Genomic DNA, 14,553 nt, shown 5'->3' with positions numbered 1-14,553 from the left:
TAATTCTGCTCTAATTTTTATTATTTGTTTTCTTCTGGTGCCTGATGGTTTCTTTTGTTGCTCTCTTTCTATTTGTTCAAGTTGTAGGGATAATTCTTTGATTTTGGCCCTTTCTTCTTTTTGGATGTGTGTATTTATTGATATAAATTGACCCCTGAGCACTGCTATTGCTGTGTCCCAAAGGTTCTGATAGGAAGTGTTTTCATTCCCGTTAGAGTCTATGAATTTCTTTATTCCATCCTTAATGCCTTCTATAACCCAGACTTTTCTGAGCAGGGTATTGTTTAGTTTCCAAGTGTTTGATTTCTTTTCCCTGCTTTTTCTGTTATTGATTTCTACTTTTATGGCCTTATGGTCAGTGAAGATGTTTTGTAATATTTCGATGTTTTGGGTTCTGCTAAAGCTTGCTTTATGACCTAATATGTGGTCTATTCTAGAGAATGTTCCATGTGCACTAGAAAAGAAAGTATACTTGGCTGCTGTTGGGTGGAGTGTTCTGTATATAAGTTCAAGTTGGTTGATTTTAGCATTTAGATCTTCCATATCTTTATTGAGCTTCTTTCTGGGTGTCCTGTCCTTCATTGAAAGCGGTGTGTTGAAGTCTTCTACTGTAATTGCAGGGCTGTCTATCGCATTTTTCAATGCTGATAGAGTTTGTTTTATGTATCTTGCAGCCCTGTCATTGGGTGGATAAATATTTAATATGGTTATATCCTCCTGGTATATTGTCCCTTTAATCATTACATAGTGTCATTCCTTATTGTTTTTGGTGAATTTAACTTTAAAGTCTATTTTGTCAGAAATTAATATTGCCACTACTGCTCTTTTTTGATTGTTGTTTGCTTGATGTATTTTTTCCATCCTTTCAGTTTTAGTTTGTGTCTCTAATTCTAAGGTGTGTCTCTTGTAGGCAGCATTTAGATGGATCATATTTTTTTTATCCCTGCTGCCACTCTCTGTCTCTTTATTGGTGCATTTAGTCCATTTACATTCAGCGTCATTATGGATAGGTATGAGTTTAGTGCTGTCATTTTGATGTCTTTTTTTGTGTGTTGTTACAGTTATTTTTCCCAGTCAATTTTTTGTGCTGAGTAGTTTATCTTTGTCTATTGTCTTTTCTTCATATTCATTGTTTTTGTTTTGTTTCTGCTGAGTCTCTAATTTTTTCTTGTGTTATTTTGATGAGTAGGATAGTTAGTCCCCTTTGTGGTTACCTTAGTATTTACCCCTATTTTTCTAAGTTTAAACCTAACTTTTATTTCTTTATATTGCCTTGTCTTCCTCTCCGTTTGAAAGATCTATGACTACATTTCTTAGTCCCTCTTTCTTGTTTTAATGTTGTCTTCTTTTACAGAATAACATTGCTGTTTCCCTGATTTGAGCTTTTTTTAATCTTGATTCATTTTTGTGATTTCCCTGTCTGGGTTGGCCTCTGATTGCTCTGTCCAGTGTTCTAGTCTTGGGTTGATACATGATATTATTGATTTCCTAGCCAATGAATTCCCTTTAGTATTTCTTGTAGTTTTGGTTTGGTTTTTACAAATTCTCTAAACTTCTGTTTATCTGGAAATGTCCTAATTTTGCCTTCATATTTAAGAGGTAGTTTTGCTGGATATATGATTCTTGGCTGGCAAAGTTTTTTTTCCTTTAATTCTTTTTATAAGTTATCCCGTTGCCTTCTTGCCTGCGTAGTTTCTGCCGAGCAGTCCTAGCTTATTCTTATTTAATCTCCTTTGTAGGTGACTTTCCATTTATCCCTAGCTGCTCTTAAAATTCTCTCTTTATTTTTGGTTTTGGCAAGTTTGATCATAATATGTCTTGGTGACTTTCTTTTAAAATCTACCTTATATGGAGTTCAAGGAGCATCTTGGATAGATATCTTCTTACCTTTCACTATATCAGGGAAGTTTTCTGCCAACAAATCTTCAACAATCCTCTCTGTATTTTCAGTTATCCCTTCCTGTTCTGGAACTCCAATCACTTGTAGGTTATTTCTCTTGATAGAGTTCCACATGATTCTTAAAGTTTTTAATTGTTTAAAAATTATCTTATCTGATTTTTCTTCAAATATATTGGTGCCAAATGCTTTATCTTCAAGCCCACCAATTCTGCCTTCCACTTGCTCAATTCTGCTCCTCTGACTTTCTATTGAGTTGTCTAATTCTCTAATTTTGAGATTGGCACTCTTATGTAGTGCTGATGGGAATGTAAAGTGGTACAACCACAATAGAAAATGAGAGGATGCCTCTTTAAAAAGCTAGAAATAGAAATGCCATATGATCCAGCAATCCTATTCCTAGGAATATATCCTAGAGAAATAAGAACCATCTTATGAATAGACATATGCACACCCATGTTCATTGTAGCCTTATTCACAATAGCAAAAAGATGGAAACAACCTAAGTGTCAATCAACAGAGAAATGGATAAACAAATTATGGTGCATACATACTAAGATAAAGTACAATGATGAATCTTTGAAATATCTCACAGCATGATTGAAACTGGAGAGCTTTATGCCAAGGGAAATAAGTCAATCTTAAAAGGACAAATATTGTATAAGACCACTATTATAAAAACACAAGAAAAGGTTTACATACAGAAAAAAAAATCTTTGATGGTTACCAAGAAGGGGAGGGTTGGGGAGTGGAAATCACTAACTAGATAGTAGACAAGTGTTAGCTTTGATGAAGGAAAAGACAACACACAATATAGAGGACGTCAGCATATCTCGACCAAGGCAAAGTCACAGAAATTTCCCAGACACATTCAAACACCTTGAGGGACTGAGTTACTGGAGCTGAGGGCTGGGGACCACCATCTCAGGGGACATCTAAGTCAGCCAACTGGCATAATGTAGTTCATAAAGATAATGTTCTACATTCTACTTTGGTGAGTAGTGCATCTATGGTCTTAAAAGCTTGAGAGTGGCCATCTAAGATCCATCTACTGATCCCAGCACATTTGGGTCAGAGGAGAGTGAAGAAAACTAAAGATGCAAGGAAAATATTAGCCCAAAAGACTAATGAACCTCATGAATCACAGCCTGAGCCCAGAACTGGGTGGTACCCGCCTTCTACCACTAACCACTCTGACATGGATCACGATAGATGATCCCAGGCAGAGCTGGAGAAAAATGTAGAACAAAATTGAAATTTCAGAAAAATACTAGACTGACTGGTCTAACAGTGGCTGGGGGAACCCCCGAGACTATGCTCCTTGGCTACCTTGCAAACTCAGAACTGAAGCTACTGCCAAAGTCCACCTTTAAGTCAAAGATTAGACAGGCCTACAAAACAAACAATAACACTGATGAGGAAACTGCTTCTTAGTTCAATCAAGTACAGGAGACCTAGTGGGAAACACCTGTCCAAAGCCAAGACGAGAAGGCAAGAAGGAACAGGATAACTGGATGGAGGGGCACTGAGAACCCAGGGTGGAAAAGGAAAGAGGGAGAGTGCTGACACATTGTAGGAATTCCAACTGATGTCACAAAACAATTTGCATATAAAATTTTTGAATGAAAAACTAATTTGTGCTATAAACTTTCACCTAAAGCACAACGAAAATTTTAAAATTATGGACATAAACAATCATAAAAGTATTTGTAAGAAAAAAGCAATGCAATGAACCTACAGCCATGAAAAAAAAAAAAGCAAATAACACTAATAAAAGTAGATTACTATTGGAAAAGAAACATTTCAATGCTAAAAAAAAAATCCTGGTGTTAGTTTGACTATTTTTAGTCACAGGTAGTTTGTCATCAGTAAAGTAAATTGTTTATCATCAGTGAAGTTCTTTGATTTGCCTCCAGTATAAAATGTTAGATTTTTTCTGATTTAATTTGCTCTTGGGTTTTATATTTTTTCTAATACCATGGAAGGTGTAAGTGATTTTTATCTTTATTTTTTAAACTGGCCTTTTGTGTTGTTAGATGCTGTGAAGTCAATTCCAACTCATAGTGATCCAATGTGACAGAGTAGAATTGCCCCATTGGGTTTTCTAGGCTGAATCTTTACGAGAGCAGATACCCAGGTCTTTTTTCCCACAGAACTGCTGGGTAGGTTTGCACCGCCCACCTTTTGGTTAGCAGCCAAGTGCTTAACTATTGCACCACCAGGTCTCCTAAATTGGCTATTAGGTGTTCCTAAATAGAAAATATGTCAATTTTTGGTGGTTTGGTGGTGGAATTCTCACTTTCCATGCGGGAGGCCTAGGTTCAATTCCCAACCAATGCATCTCAGGCACAGCCATGCAGTCAGTGAAAGTCTGCATGTTGTTAAGATGCTGAACACAGTAAGACAGCCTAGCTATTTCTGAAAATCATCCAGTGAAAACCCTATGGATTACAATAGTCTGATGTGCAACCATTCATAGGAATGGCACAGGGCTGGACAGTCTTTTGCTCCATTTTGCATGAGGTCACTCGACAACAGCTAACAACAACAAAGAGAAAATGATTTGTTTTACTGCGAAGGTTTATACAAGTTCCATGTGTAATATCTTCCTTAAGGTTTTATATTTTTAAAATAATTATATCATGTTAATAGAATTTAATTTTTATTTTTTGGCTTTAAGCCTCATATAGAATCTCCCAGCTCTTTCCTATGTGTGCCATGATGTGAAAAAGGTAGAGAAACCCTGTGATAAATTATCCTTGTTGCAAGATTTCACCCTGAAACATTGGGCATAAGTGGAAAGAATTTTCATCTTGGTGGAAGGGATTTGTAAAAGGAATCCAAGAAGTTACCATGCTCATGTTTAATTTCCCTTTGCTATGATAGTGAGATAAAGAGGACAGGGTTAACTTAAAGGTGTCTCACGATGACAGACACTGTCTAATGGGAATGGGTTATGATTTTGCAGGTGCATACCTTGTCAGCTGGATCCTCCTTTCTTCTTCCAGGAGTGAAGGGGTTGAAGGAGCCAGCAGCAACTGAAAAGGTAAATGTCACCACCTCCAGCCTGCCATACTTTGAAATTAAACATGGATTTAACAGATTGCAAAGTGTCATAGCCGTACAATTCATTAAACCACACTTAAATGAAAAGTGACACCCCCCTATTTAAAAATAATTGAATAAGTACTATTACATTGACTCAAAGCACTTAAACTCCATTTCTATTTAATAAATTCATACAACACAAGAGGGGGAAAAATCACAAAATGGATTGGAAACTGACCTTAGATTTCATTTCTGGCATTTTTTAGAGGTGTGTGCAATGCACGGCCCTCCTTCCTCTGGAGGGTGGGTGAGAGAGGTCAGTGTTAAGAAGGTGCCCCTGTAGCCTTGAATGGTCAGGCTGGGGCAAATAGAGAGGGACAAGGTGCAAGCTAAGTGGTCTTTGGAGTAGGGTTGCTATATTTATCAAATAAAGACACAACATATAAAATAGTTGGGATATGCTTGTACTAAAAAATTATTTGTTGTTTATCTGAAATTCAAATTTAGTTGGGTGTTCTGTGTTTATCTGGCAACCTCACTTAAAAGGGATTTGAGGGGAGAGGGAGCTGGGAAAATACTAACCAGCAGGAATAAAAAGGAGTCTTCAAGATGGTGAGCCAATATTCTAGTAGAGGAGAAGCAGACATCAACACCCTTTGTTGTGTACTTGGAGAGACTTTTACAGGATATCTAAAGGCACACAGGAGTTCCTGGGTGGTGCAAATGATTAACGTGCTCAGCTACTGACCAAAAGTTTGTAGGCTCAAGTCCACCCAGAGGCACTTTGGAAGAAAGACCTGGTGATCGGCTTTTGAAAAATCAGCCATTGGAAACCCTATGGAGCACAGTTTTACTCTGACACACGTGGGGTGACCGTGAGTTGGAGTCAGCCCAATGGCAACTGGTTGGTTTTAAGGGCACTCAAGGGCAGGGTGGTGGTCAGGAAGAACTTTGGATAAAATTCGTATTGATTCTTTCAGAAGATCAGAAGTTACCTACAAAAGGAAAATGGTAAGAGGTGAGAAAGGGCATTTTAGGCAGAAAAAACAAAACAAGTCCAAAGGCACAGAGAGGTAAAACAAGTCCAATATCCTCCTTCCTGATGCCTTTCTGGTCCCACCAAGGGGAATTTAATCTTGCCTTTCTCGGTGATCTCATGACCCTTTGTTGTAGCCTGAATTGAGTAGCTGTTCCACTTTCTACAATTGGGACATCTGTAATGTGAGACCCCATCCAGTTGGCAGGTGGGAGGTTATGAGATCGACCTACGTCTGACCTACTGTCCTGGTTGAGCAGAGAACCCAGATGCCTTTTGTGGAAGACTGAGAACAAACATATCAAATCTTTCAACAATTTTTCAAGCAATGCAAAATTTTACTATATACGTATATATATACACTTAAGTTAACACTGAGAATTGATTTATATAACGTCAGAGCTCAGGTTTCTGGAATTGTTTCCCCATGAGAGAAGTAACAACATGAAAGTAAATCAAATGGAAAAATAAGTAAAATTCTTTGCATTTCTGAAGATTTATCCTCAAGCCAACCCACACTGCTTGAGAGTACGTATGTGGTAAAATTCTTTATCGCATGTCTCAGCGGTCTAATGCTTTTGAATGTTATCTTTTAGAGGAGAGCGGTTGTCTCATACCTTGTTTATAGTACTTTTATCCCAGTGCTTAGAATTCCCAGATGTTTAAGTTCTCCAACTTAATAGATAAGTAGGATGATGCTTTCTGCCTTTTTTTCTAAATTTTATTTATTTATTTTTTTACAATATACACAACAAAACACTCTAATTCAAGTTTCTACATGTACAATTTAGTGACATTGATAACATTCTTTGAGTTGTGCAACCATTCTCACCCTCCTTTTCTGAGTTGTTGCTCCCTCATTAACATGAACTCACTGCCCTCTAAGGTTCCTACCTAATCTTTCGAGTTGCTGTTGTCAACTTGATCCCATATGGGTAGTTTTTTAAAAAGCCTGATGCTCAAGGCAGACATTCTTTACTAATATATTGTTTAGTTTTAAGGAGACTTCAGGGGATACATTTGGTTTAAGGTTTAAAGATTATCTCAGGATGGTAGTTTCAGGAGTTCATCCAGCCTCCGTAGCTCCAGAAATGCTGGATTCTATGAGAATTTGGAATTCTGTTCTACATTTTCCCCCTTTTGATCAGGATTCTTCTATAGAACCTTTGATCAAAATGTCCAGTAATGGTAGCCAAGCACCATCCAGTTCTTTTGGTCTCATAGCAGAGGGGCAGTTGTTCATGGAGGCAATTAGCCACACATTCCATATTCTTCCCCTCTTCCTGATTCTCCTTCTTTCTCTGTTGCTCCAGATGAATAGAGACCAATTATTGTGTCTTGGATGGCCACATGCAAGATTTTAAGACCCCAGGTGCTATACAATGAACTAGGAGGTGGAACAGAAGCTCTAAACACGTTATTAGGCCAATTAAATTGAGATGTCCCATAAAACTATGACCCTAAACCTGCAAACCAGGGAACAAAATCCCACGAAGTGTTTAGTTGTACATAAGGAGCCTCAGCAGCTACTCTTTTTTGTTGTTGTTGTAAATATATCTATCAAACAACTTTTGCCAATTCAACTCTTCACAGGTATACAACTTATTGACAGCAATTCCAATAACAGCTGCACAACCTTATCCTCAATGCAATTTTTCCATTACCGTGAACCCTCTTTCCCCCTTTCCCTCCCACTCCTGGTAATCACTGATAAATGGTGGTCCCTATATATTTGCCTTTTCTTGTCTTATTTATATAAATGAGGTCATACAATATTTGTCCTTTTGTGATTGACTTATGTCACTCAGCATAATGTCTTCAAGCTCCATCCATATTACAGCATGTACAAGACTTCATCTCTCCTACTGGCTGAGTAATAGCTTTCTGCCTCTTTGGGCTCAGAAAGTAAGGAATCCTTGTGTGGGTGTAGGAGGGAAACTTTCTTGCTTCCTTCTTCCCCTAAGGTTTGAAGGTTTGATTTGGAGCAAACCTACCTAGAGATTGAAACATCGAGAAGGTGGTTTATTCTCGTAGCTTTGAGGTGTAGATAAATTTCCATTCTGTTTTTTTTTTTTTTTTAATGCTGCTCTTCAGAGCTTTACCCACCAGAAAGAGTGGGATTTTCTTGTGTTCTTTCATTTTTGTTTTGTTGTAGGTGAAGGGGGAGCTAGTTGGGGGATTATACTTGCTCATCAGCTGTCTAAGGGCCGTTTGAGCCTTCCAACTCTAGGAGCATTTATCCTGCCCCAGGAGTAAATGCTGTTTTGTTTTCTGTCTTGTGTGTGTTTCTTAAAAGTGCTGGCCATCCTAAACATTTTATCCATACCTTCGAGTACCCACTTTGGCTTCTCTTTCACTGAAAAATGCCCATATCTGGCTCTGTGCTCGGTTTGGGCAATTACCTTTTTCTGAGCTTCTGATCCCAGACTAGTCTCTTCTATTTGAGGCAGAAGACATACCATGATTTCCTTCAGGGGGTCGATTTTTGCTCGCTTGCGCCACCTGCTGTAACCAGTTCCAAACACAGCCTTCCCAGTCTCTGGCCCTCATCTCCCAGCAGGAGCCAGAGCCAATACCTCAAACCAAGCAGATGTTATTTAGGCTGCCAGATTTCTGTCCCAGCCTTATCTGTACTGCCTCCACTGACTCGCCAGACCAGAATCCCAAATGTCCCCAGATGACTTGCCTTAAGTCACGCAGCCCCTGAGCTCCTTGACCAGAAGGAGAAAACCTGCCAGTTTGGGGGCTGGTGACCAGCAGCTCCTGCCAGCTTTCTGAATGTGTGATCAGTGGAAATCAGCCTCCTCTTAGGAGGAAAAATGAAAATGGATTTCTTTCAAAATGTCAACAGGCACGTGGCACTTACCCTCTACGGGCTCCCCAATGTGTTTCCTAATTGGATCACTAAGTTTATCCCACGTTGCTCAGAAATTGAGAACTTTTTTTTTTTAAGCACTCTGGACTCTTCTATATTCTACCCAAGGTAGCACAAGTAAATGTAATGTTGCTTTTCATTAGTTAAATGGTGTACCTCTTATTCCCCGTCCTAGATCCCCTGAAGGCAGGGACAGATACATTCTCTGTAACATATGCCCTAGTACGTGGTAGGTGCTTCCCCAAAAACCTCTGAAATGAGTGGACTCTATCTGTTCAAAATGCTTCCTGAATGTCCTTTTCCATTTGTCTATTAAAAGAAAGAGATGGTCAGATCTGAGATTCTTAATGTCCATTCCTAATCTATACCTGAAAATAAATAAATAAATAAAGCTGACTTGGTAAAAAGAAATGATGAGTGAGAGTAATGATTTCCATTCTCACTCTTACAAGTATGAGGATGGTGTCCAGCTGTTAACTCCTGAACCTAGAAAAGTAGAAATGTATGTATGCAGAAGAGAATTGGTTTAGATATGAGATAGACCCTCCTGAGAGCAAAGGTTATAAATGGGAGTTTATGCCAGCAACTACTCTAGAGATAGAGACAATCCATTTAGTTCAATAAACGTTTACTAAGCTCCTACATTATGCCAGCACTGAGTTAAATGCTGGAGCTATAAAGATTAATAAAACACAGTGACTGACCATAGAGAAGGCGGAGACACATAGATAATTTCGATATAATTTTCTAATTGCTAAGATAGGGGCCCACGACCTGTCTCAGTTTGCTGTACTGTGGTGGATCGCATGTTGCTACAATGCTGGAAGATTTTGAGCTGGTCACCAACTCCCAAACTGTCAGGTAGTCTTCTTCTGGACAAAGACGTCAGGGCTAGTATTTCAAATACCAGTAGGGTCACCCATGATGGACAGGTTTCAGCGAAGCTTTCAGACTAAGACAGACTAGAAAGTCCTGGTGATCTGCTTCTGAAAATAAGCCAATAAAAACTTTATGGATTATAGCAGAAGATTGTCCAACTCACTTGCTTTGGACCCATCATCAGGAGGGATCAAGCACTAGATGAGGGTATCACATCATGCTTGGTGAAGAAGAGGGCTAAGCAGGGTAAAGGAGGCCCTTGGTGAGATGGATTGTCATAATAGCCTCAACAATGGACTTGAACATGCCAGCGATTGTAAGGATGATGTAGGACTGGACAATGTTTCTTTCTGTTGTATGTAAGGTCAGCATGAGTCGGAGCTGACTTGATGGCAGCTCTCTTTCTCTCAAGATAGAGGTGTGCACAGGGTCTTGTGGGAGCATGATGAAGGGGCACTAATTCAAGCTGTGTAGTCAAGGAAGGCACCCTGGAGGAGGTGATGCTTATAATAAATCTTAAGTTTGAGGGAGAGATAACTAGGTGAATAGATGTGGTCAGTGCATTCCAGGAAAGGTGAACAGCTGGATTAACTGATATAGATACATCTTTAGACTATAGGGAAACCCTTTCAGTCCTTCTGAATTGAGTCACCTGGGAAATGTAGTTGTCCCACAGGAAATGGCTTGCAATCCTGGTGGCAAAAGGGGCTTAGTTTTCTGTCCCACGTTTGGCCTGTCGCTTTCTTGGGACAGATTCTCTTAGATTTAGGAGAGAAGGGTAAAGCAGGGAACCCTGGTTTCCTCAGTATCCAAGGACCTGCAGAACCGAGACATCCTTCTTGCAGCAGACCTGACATATCTGGGGGCTGCCTGTAGAGCCATGCTGACCGGAGCCCCAGACTGGAGTTCTCCATGAGTTCCAGGAGGCCATGTAGAGGAAAGGGCCTGCCTATTGGCTCTGAGAGAATAAACCAACTGCTACTTAGAAAGTTACTAACAGCGGTTGCTCTTTGAATCCCAACAGACTATTTTACCAGGTCCCATTGTACAGATAGAAAAACTGAAGCTGAAGGATATGGAGCCACTGTCCAGCTCCTGGGCAAGAACAAGTGACTATCACATACTTATGTAGCTCTTGTTTCTCACCTCACTGCGACAGCTAGCACCTTCCTGGGGTGGGAACCTCTGAGAGGCATTTTTCCCAGAAACAGGCATTTTTTGAAATGGCAGGCCAGTTAGTAATGGCCTGTTTCCACTGGATACCCTGCCTACTGAGCTGGCATTATGGGGTGAGTGTTCCCAGCCTCCTCTGGGGAGGTTATTCAATCCCAGCCATGGCAGCTGGTGTCCTTGATACCCTGGACCACCATTAGAGAAGGAATTTGAGGGAAAACAAAGAGTGCAGCCGTGGTTGCAGACCTGAGCCTTCCACGCCCACTTGCCTGGAGCGGAGACCCCGCAGGGTTGGTGCCAGGCGCTGTGCTGTTTCTCCCCTTTCCTGGCCCCTTGGCTCATCTGCTTGCTTTCAGAGCTCCAGCCATCCTGAATGGGTCTTTGTGTGCACCCCAGGAACTGGCTCGGAAGAGCCTGATGGAAATGCTGGACAGAGATGTCTCCTTTGGATACTGGCACAGCTCGGCACGGTGCCCATCTTGTGTGAGGCGGCCCTTTATTGTGCCGCACTGTCACTCCATCTTGGAAGCAAGCCGGGAGCTGGATGAATGGGAGACATTTTCTGCACCCCTGCACTTGGGGTCATCGGCAGGGCCTTGGGGATGGCAGTCCCTCGGGAGCTTCCACCAGCTCTTTCCCACCCCCGCCCTTTGCCACTTTGTCTCCAGGGATGACTATGGTGATATGGATAGTAAGAGGCCACTCCCTAGGTGTGGACACTGTACTAAGGGCTTTGTCCCATTTTAATAATCTTCACAATAATCCTATGAGATATGTTGGCTTATTATCTGCATTCGGTAGGGGAGAGACCAAACTTGGACATGTTAAGTAACTGGTCAAGGTCATTCTGAGCAGGAAAGTGAATGCTGATTGGAGGGATCTCTGTCCTTACCTCCTCCTTATATAGCTTTCGAGATGTTTTCCTGCTAGAAACTGAGGTCCTAAGGGCACGTGCTTGCTTGGCTACCTGAGAAATTCCCGGGCCGGAGACTGCTGGCCCACTCCAGTGACCCAAAGGGAAGCACCAGCGTGGTGCTGGCTGAAGGAGGAGATCTTTGGGGCCTTCTGAAGGCCCATTTTGTTTTCATCATCACCCCTTTGCACTGCTTTGTTTTTTAAATATCAAAAACAACATTTTATTTTGTAAGATGGAAGAAATTATGGCTGTTTAAGGACAATGTAAAAAAAAAAAAAAGAGTACAGCTAAATGCTGGAAATGTTGCTGAAGAGCCCCACCCCACCCCAGGAAATAGAATAGTCCAGTGACACAAGCATCACCTGAGGGATGGAGAGCAGGACTCATGGCGGGGGGCGGGGGGCGGAGGGCTGTTGGTGGTTCCAGCTCTGCTACTAACTGACCTGTTCCGGCCTAGCTTTCTCCTCATAGATGAGGGATAGGAGTTAATCCCAGGTGTCTGGCTCTGTGGCTCCCTTGGGTCTAGCTGAAGAGTAGGCAGAAATCTTGCCTTTATTTTGTTCTTAGTGGATAGAGAGACAGTGATGATGGCATCTGTAGTCACCATCTTAGCCTCTCTTGTAGGTATGGCAGGACTGCCTGGCTTGAGAGGTGATCTATAGCTCTCTCCTAGAGCAAAGTTCAATGGCCTTTTTGGCAATAAAAATTTAACTACGGCTTAATTAGAGCCTGGCTTTATTGGAGCCCTGGTGATGCAGTGGTTAACCAAAAGGTCGACAGTTTGAATCCACCAGGAGCTTTTAGGAAACCCTATGGGGCAGTTCTATTCTGTTCTGTAGGGTCACTCTGAGTCAGTTTGGTTTTCGGTTATTAGAACAGATCTGTTAACTGAGGCAGCTGGCCAGCTGGAAAGAGCTGTGAGCAGTTCCCTATTTGTGAGGAAGCTATGTGCAATCAATGGTAAAACAAACAAACAAACAAGGAGCAGGAGAAATGCAGGCTAGATCCTAAGAAGAGCTTCCTAACTATATAGTATGGTGAGATATTAAGCTAAATTCTAAGTTATCGTCCACAGTTTCCTTCCTTCCTTCCTTCCTTCCTTCCTTCCTTCCTTCCTTCCTTCCTTCCTTCCTTCCTTCCTTCCTTCCTTCCTTCCTTCCTTCCTTCCTTCCTTCCTTCCTTCCTTCCTTCCTTCCTTCCTTCCTTCCTTCCTTCCTTCCTTCCTTCCTTCCTTCCTTCCTTCCTTCCTTCCTTCCTTCCTTCCTTCCTTCCTTCCTTCCTTCCTTTCCTTCCTTCCTGCCATCCTCCCTCCCTCCCTCCCTCCCTCCCTCCCTCCCTCTCTCCTTCTCTTCTTCCCTCCTTCCTTCCTTCCTTTCTAGGCTATTATCATTATAGCCCATACTACTTCTGGGAATAGAATGACTGTTGACTGTTGTAGGCCTGGGTAGATGGAGAACCCTTTGTGTCCATCCTTAACACATGAAGAAAGAAGCTCTAGAATTGAAATCCTCAGAATTGGGTGTGACGTAGTGTGTCTGCCTCTCACTGTGAAGAGTTAATGTCCACCCCTAGTTACTATTCCTTTCAAACCTAGATTTGGAAATGTAATCATGGGTGAAAAGATAGTAGTTTTTCTATGCATTATTCCCCAGGTTGCTTTCTATAAACTTTATGCATCTCTCTTATATCTGAGGCTGTTACCTGAGCATGTTTCTCCATTAAACCATTGCTATCATCATGGGTTATTATTATACTCTAATTATGCTGGTATATAATAAATACTTATGTCCTGAGTAACTGCAGCGTAAGTGTAGCACAGAAATGCCCAAATTAATATCAGACTAAGTCAAGATAATAGTCTGTAGATGACCAAGGTCCTAAGATGTAGGGATCTTGAGCAAACTATTGAGTAAACAAGAGTCATCCATTAACTTGCCTTTCCAATTTCAGCCTTTCTCAATTCGATATGCCATCATTCTCTGTTGTTTTTCTTGGGAGACACTTGTTTCTTTTTACTTTTCTAGTCTCATTCTGAGGGTAGAGCTATATATTAAAACAAATAATAGCTAAAGATAGAATTCAAGAGCAGAAGGGATAATTCAGGGTAGATTCTAAAAAGGACTTTCCAGTTGGGACAAAGACATAGAGATATACAGAGGAAATCATTTGAGTGGAACAGGTGAAGTTTATGTTGGGTGAATGGGCTACATAAAGCCTAAAAAAAAAAAAAAAAAAATTTTTTTTTTTTTAACTTTCTGGGTTTGTAGGGTAGTGTGTGTCATTGAACAATTTGCTCTTTGTGAATAAAGCTGTCCATTGGGTTATTGGGCTTTGATCAATAAGCAATGGGGAATCACTATATTTGAATATTGATCGGCAGGCAACAGGGTATCTTCAAAACTTTTTACACAGAAGAATGACATGATCAGAGGCATGCTTTAGGAAAACTAAACTGAAAGTCACATTTAAAATGGATTACAGGGGGTCGATACTAGTGCCGGGAAGCCAGTTGGAAAAATAATAGCAATAGTCTGATGGAGAAAAATAATGAGAACTTCACCCAGGATCATTGCAGCAGGAATAGCTAAAGGGGCCAATTTAAAAAGTACAGTTAAGAAAGACCAGACAAAGCTTGGCAACTGAGTGGCTATGAAGAACGAGGGCCACGGATGAGGGAGGGATTGTCTATGACTCAGCCTCTGTTAGATTTCCTCAGAAGGCAATTGGGC

General features: G+C 40.9%; 1 long non-coding RNA gene across 14 annotated transcripts in view; it reads left to right on the top strand.

Annotated features, from left to right (window-relative positions):
• LOC126060888 (uncharacterized) overlaps positions 1 to 14,553 on the top strand; it is a 414,465-nt gene that overhangs the window by 291,163 nt on the left and 108,749 nt on the right. For 13 of the 14 annotated variants that reach the window (XR_007513672.1, XR_007513675.1, XR_007513674.1 and 10 more), the window contains one exon: positions 4,866 to 4,943. This is a non-coding gene — a long non-coding RNA (uncharacterized LOC126060888). The remainder of the gene's footprint in view (positions 1 to 4,865; positions 4,944 to 14,553) is intronic. The other variant, XR_007513676.1, reaches the window with a different exon arrangement.

The sequence above is a fragment of the Elephas maximus genome, chromosome 17 (genome assembly GCF_024166365.1).
Source record: "Elephas maximus indicus isolate mEleMax1 chromosome 17, mEleMax1 primary haplotype, whole genome shotgun sequence".
Classification (NCBI taxonomy): domain Eukaryota; kingdom Metazoa; phylum Chordata; class Mammalia; order Proboscidea; family Elephantidae; genus Elephas; species Elephas maximus.
This window is presented reverse-complemented; position numbering and strand designations above follow the sequence as displayed.